We start from the raw sequence: 6,574 nt of genomic DNA, 5'->3' as shown, positions 1-6,574 counted from the left end.
AAAGTCGGCTTATACATGAGTATATATGGTACCTAGATTTTATAATCCATTTTACAGAGTAAGAATGCACATTAACATATAAAGTTATTCTAAGATCATCCACTACAAGGAATTGCTTTTAATTAGTGTACCAAAATTATTTTTCCTTCCAGAAACAATTAACATTCTGGACATGAATGTCTAACTACAAGGTCTCTTCCAGTTCTGTCATTACATCCATCCCCTTTGATCCTTTTATTATAAAGTTCTCTACTTGGTGACTATCGGGTGGCCATATATTAGAATGGACTCAAAGACAGTAGGCTTGGTTTTGCTTGGGTTTATTCATCGATGTAGGAGCCCTAGTGGTACACTGGTTAAAGTGCTTGACAACTAACAAAGAGGTTCATTATCTGAACCAAACAGTCAGTCTGTGGGAGAATGTAGAGGCAGTGTACTTCTGTAAAAGTGTAGAACCTTGGGAATGCGATAGGGCAGTTTTCTTCTGGCTTTTGGGGGGCATTATGAGTCACAATCAACTCAATGGCAATGAGGGGGATTCACCTAACTGGAAGATATCGCCATTGACTCAAGATTGTTTTAATAAAACATCTAGAGCCAAAATTTCCCCAGGAAGATGTTCTATACTTTACACTGAATTTTGAATAACTTCAGTGACCCATATAGGAAGGTGAGAACGCTAGTGTACACTTTGGTAAATAGAGTACTCACTCAAGCTATGCAATAGGTGAATGGAAAAAAAAGAAGTTGTTCAATTATAAAGACCAAGATTTTCCTTTAGGCATTTAAAAATATATCAGTAAGTCTGTCAGGATTTAATGTCAAGGCAAATACACTGTAAATGAATTATTGAAAATATCTGAAATTTCAGTAGGTTTCAGTTTGGAATAAGGATGGGTTTTTGAAATGTAGTTAATACATGAAAATAGTACACATAATACAAATTTCAAACTTTGTGACCATGCTGTATAATTGCATACATCAGTAAATAAGGAGAAAGGTATGCATTTGGTTCATACTTGTTATTAGACTAGCTAATTAAGAACCTTCCATTAAAACTTTTGTAGAACACATCGGTAACACTTATGGAAAGAGTGACTGTAACCCAAAAAAAGACATAATAATAATAATTAAGATACATTGGTCAGTGAGTTCAGTCCTAGTCACTAACCAGAAAAAAATGTACATCAAAAAATTCCGATGCTAATCAATGAAGTATATTGCTCCTTTGAGGTAAACTATATTTTCATTTGCACTTTACACTCATAACCTGGAAAGCAATAATCAAGAGAAAGTGGGAGTGACACATACTTTATAAAGTCTTAAATCGTAAGTGATGGGTTGATAGACAGTAGATTTTATTTTCTCGTAATGCCTGATGGAAAGATTTTCCAGGTTGAAAGAGCTAGGTTTAACTGAGCGTGGACACTGTGTGTCCGGTTGACCTTTGCATTGGTCCGCACGCCCTCACTCTTTCCTTCTCTCTTCCTAGACTCACACATACACTTAAAATTTAGTTCAGTCCACCTTTTTTCAGGAGCATAGAAATACCTGTTTGTATATAGACATGTATACAAATGATAAACTGAGCTGTTCTTACTTTAAAAAGAAAACTCTATAGACGCAATACAGAAGGCTTTAAGTGACACAAAACCAATTTCCCTAGATTTGCTTGCACTCAGTTTTAAAACTGAGATTACATCGGGGTACTGTGACTATAAGGCAGCTTAAAAATCAGAGTGATTAAGTCTATGTCTTTTAGAGGTGATCTATAAATCGGCTTTTATTTACAACATTAAGATATCTCTCTTAATTTCACAATGACCTCTCTCTTTTTTTTTTTAGGTTGCAAGTCCTGGTCTGGTTTATTTATAAGGCAATAAATATTAGAAGCACAAATAAATTGCACATGTGTAAACACACTGTACAATGATGGATGAGAGATGAGGGAGAGTGGCTTGAAAGACTCCAAGAAGCATAGTACGGTCATCCTGAATGTTAGGTAGACTAAGAGGGAAAGCACCTTCCATAGAAGCATTTGCGGTGGACACTGGATGGGCCTGCCTGATCATATTCTTGCTTGCTGATCCACATCTGCTGAAAGGTGGGCAGGGAGGCCAGGACAGAGCCCCCAATCCACACAGTACTTACGCTCAGGAGGATCTGGGAGCCAGGGGGGTGATTTCCTTCTGCATGCGATCAGCAATACCAGGGTACATGGTGGTGCCTCCAGACAAGACGTTGTTGGCATACAGGTCCTTGTCATACAGGTCCTTGTCATACATTCCTGACATACAGGAATCTCCATGTCACACTTCATGATGCTGCTGTAAGTAGTTTCATGTATGCCAGCAGATCCATACCAATGAAAGAGGGCTGGAAGAGCGTCTCTGGGCAGGGAAGTGCTAGTTGCCAATAGTGATAACTTGGCCATCAGGCAGCTCATAGCTCTTCTCCAGAGGATGAAGAAGCGGCGTTGGCCACCTCATTCTCCAAATCCAGGGCGACATAGCACAGCTTCTCTTTAATGTCGCGGACGATTTCTCGCTCGGCAGTGGTGACAAAGGAATAACTCCGCTCCGTGAGGATCTTCATGAGCTAGTCGGTGAGATCGCACCCAGCTAGATCCAGACACATGATGGCATGGGGCAAAGCGTAGCCCTCATAAATGGGACATTGTGGCTAACTCCATCCCGAGTCCAGAACAATGCCGGTGGTACGGCCAGAAGCATACAGCGACAGCACCGCCTGGATGGCCACATACATGGCAGGGACATTGAAGGTCTCAAACATGATTTGGGTCATCTTCTCTCTTTGACCTTGGGGTTCAACGGGGCCTCCGTGAGTAGGGTGGGGTGCTCCTCCGGGGCCACGCAGAGCTCATAGTAGACGGTGTGGTGCCAGATCTTCTCCATGTCATCCCAGTTGGTGATGATGCCATGCGCAAGAGGGTACTTGAGAGTCGGGATGCCTCGCTTGTTCTGGGCCTCATCACCTACATAGAAATCCTTCTGACCCATACCCATCATAACTCCCTGGTAGCGAGGGCGGCCCACGAAGGGAAGACGGCACGGGGTGTGTCGTCGCCCACGAAGCCGGCCTTCACCAGCCCAGAGCCATGGTCGCACACCAGGGCTGTAGTCTCCTCATCGTCGCACATCTTGGCACAGCTTTGGCGGAGTCGTGGGCGCAGGTGGAGCTCGGCTTGGCTCCGGTGCGGCTGGCGCTGGATGTGGGGTGTGGGGTACGCAACTTTATAATCCCGTGATGGACAGGGTCAGTTGGAGTGGCCAGGGGCAGGGGTGGGGGGCCCAGGCCTGCCACCTTGCCTTATTTGGTCGCCTTTGCACCATTGAGGTGCACGGAGGCCAATTCTTACCACCAAGGGCAGGGGAGAGGCTCAGCCCTGGGCCCCCAGACCATGTAAGGAAGGGGGGCACAATGATTCCTTTTAAACCTAAAAATGGCCCTATATATGAAACAAGTAGAACAACAACAACAACAACATCAAGAAACTCCAAATATTTAATAACATCAAATCAATTTACTCTTTATTCACATATTATTATATCTATTAAAAACTTTGTAAACCAAAGAAATCATCTTTAAAAGCTATTTTATTTGGCAGCAAAAGAATGTTTGCAATTTTTACTCACATTTTTCAACATAATTATACTGTATCTGAAGGCAGTTCATCAGAGAAGTCTAATCCTATGCTGATTATAGCTTTATTTTCACGTTCCGTTTCTATAGGCTGACTTCCTAGTCACTTGGCTTACAGTTCTATCTATATGCTCTTTTGCAAACATATCTTCTTTCACTTCCTAACTTTCATACCCTGCCAGTTAGCTAGGAAAGAAACCCATCGTTAAAAAAACATATGAATTAAAATTCAAGCAAAGAAAGGAGAAAAGCTAATAAATTATCAAAAGCATATAAGATGTTGAGATTTTTTTTTTTTAATTTAAGGACAACCACCCAATCTTTTAAATAAGTATTCAACCACTGCTGCTCAAACGGATTCAATCACAACTGCTCAAAATATTATTTAAAATGTACACATCCTATTTCTAATTCAATTAGATAATAATTGCAACCATATAAAGGTAATTATTAAAAAATTAGTGAGTTGTTGAGAGAAAAACACATCCTTAAGATATGCTTGCTTTTAGGTAATAGGTAGTTTCATTTGCTTTCAATTATTATGCTTGATAGTAGATTAACAGACCATTTTAATTCAAATGATTATTTGTAAATGAATAGTAACCAATACTAAATAACAGAAATATTGTTCTTAAAACTAAGTAAATATTAATAAATTATACATGTGTCCAAATTGACAGTTTTTCAGGTTGCTATTTCAGGAACATTCCAGTTGAAGACTACGCTTGTATTTTATGTCTATAAATAAATTAAAACATGTAGACATTTTTCTACTTGAGAAATATTCATTCTTAAAAGATTTTGAGCACAGTTTTAACTCTGAATGTATTTTCATAAAGCAAAACAAATTAGATGTACACCTAAAATCCAATATTATGAAGCTTACAATAGTAATACTTACATTTTTCTAAAGGAATATATTTTTTGTTTGTTTGCCATATGTTTCACCACAATGTTTTAACAAGCACAAAAACGAATTCCGTAAGAATAAAAATACTCATTTTACCCTTTTATAAATACTTAGTAAATACTATGTAAATCCTCATCTTTTAAATGCCAGGATTGAAGTTTTATTCTCCTATTTCATTAAAACAGACCACTAGAGGGCAAGCAACGCTGATGTCAGTCTAAAATAAGTGAACAGATTTCGTGAATAGAAAAACCACTTGTTAAACCTAATATGCATTCTTCCTTTTCTTTCCACTTTTATTTTTCATCCAACAACTAATTTTTCAGGAGGGGTCAGTTTCTGGAGAAGGACATCACGCGTGCTAAAGGAGTGGTCACTGAAAACGTGGAAGACCCTCGCGGAGAAGGACTGATACGATAACAGAAACAGGGACTAACAGAGCAGCCATGGTGAGGACGGCACAAGGACGTCTGTCGCGTTTCCTTCTGCTGTACACAGAGTCGCTAAGAGGCAAACCAACGCCTCAGCAGCTAACAACATAAAAAACAAGTCAGAAATGGCTCTCTTCCCACCCTGCGTCTTTTCCCATAAAGAAACATGCTCAAATATTTTGGGGCGGGGCTGGTATTTTTAATTCAGTGTTTTTGTATTCGTATATAATTTATAATCATTAAAATGCTATCCATCAACAAAGTTTCCTGTGGCAAAATGAGACCCTCAGACTTATCAGACAAGTTGTAGTGGAATAATGTGGCCATCTTCAACATGGAAAACCAAGTAACAGTGTTCAGTATCGTGTTGAATAGCCCTTACATGAATAAATCACATCTATGACCAACAGAACATTCCAGTGTGGCTTGGCGTTTTCCTAACTCAATCTGTCCCTTCTTTTACTAGGAGGTCCAGCATCGACACACAAAGAGAAAAAAAAAAAAAGTGGTTGAGCTCTTGTCAGAGACAATTAAAGTCTTCTTAAGCCCCCATTATCCTGTGGCCTGGGAAAGGAGTTGAATGATTTCATAATTTCTGATGAATATAAAAGGACACTGATCCCCTGGGGATATTGATTCAAAAAGACAGAAACAATAGCTGGGAAGGCTTTCAGTGATAGAGAAGTTAATGATTTTGTGATTCATCCAAGAGAAACTGCCTTACAACCTTCAATAATTGCAAGGCAGATAGCACCACTGCTGACCTTGTCAAATTAGCGAGCACTGATAATCCTATGGCAGAAGCCAACCCCGAATACCACAGAGAAGAGTTTAGCAAAACCCATTCACTCTGAACTGCCTGTGTGCGTGCGCTCTCCTACCAACCAACTGCGCTTAGTCCTTCTGCATCTCAGGTGCGAAGTGTTTTCTCAGACCAACACTTTTATGGCGGGCCAAATATTCCAGAAAAACTCTGCCAGATGATTATGGACAATGGAAGCTGCCATCCTCCACATGCCAAAAACACAAGGCACACAGCATTAATGTGATAGGTGCTAAATGTTCAACTTAATTAAATTACATTAAGGGATTGGGGAGAGACCAGGAAAACAAGATATAGGAGTGAAGAGAGAATGCTTAACCATCAGGAAATAATTCGCATCTGTGTAGCTAATGATTTTTTCCTTTAATAGTTAACCCAGATTCATTCAGAAGTTATTTTTAGACATCCCATGTCCTGGGCACTGATGTCCGTTTACATTCTGTCAAAGGAAACTGCATGACCTCCTGCTAGATGCACGAGATATAAAGGTGATTAAACTGCTACTTCCTTTTAAGGGTTTCCTGTTACATACAGGGGAAAGATGTAGCGATTCAGAACCATGGCTTAAGAACAAAAACATTAACCAAACTCATTGTCATGAAGTAATTTTGATTCACAGCCACCCCAGGACAGGGCAGAACTCTGCTTCTGGGTTTTGCAGACTGTTAGCTCTTTACGAGAGTAGAAAGCCTCACCATTCACACAAAGAGACTGGTGGTATTGAACGACTGTCCTTGCAGCTGGACG

General features: G+C 40.0%; 1 protein-coding gene and 1 pseudogene across 2 annotated transcripts in view; both read right to left on the bottom strand.

The window, feature by feature from the left end:
* Window positions 1–6,574, bottom strand: part of UNC5C (unc-5 netrin receptor C) — a 457,437-nt gene that overhangs the window by 412,844 nt on the left and 38,019 nt on the right. The gene's annotated exons all lie outside the window — the stretch shown is intronic.
* Window positions 2,154–3,160, bottom strand: LOC115873320 (annotated as a pseudogene).

Source organism: Echinops telfairi, unplaced genomic scaffold (genome assembly GCF_000313985.2).
Source record: "Echinops telfairi isolate 266 unplaced genomic scaffold, ASM31398v2 ScPeMD7_7468;HRSCAF=8506_0, whole genome shotgun sequence".
In the NCBI taxonomy this organism is placed as follows: domain Eukaryota; kingdom Metazoa; phylum Chordata; class Mammalia; order Afrosoricida; family Tenrecidae; genus Echinops; species Echinops telfairi.
This window is presented reverse-complemented; position numbering and strand designations above follow the sequence as displayed.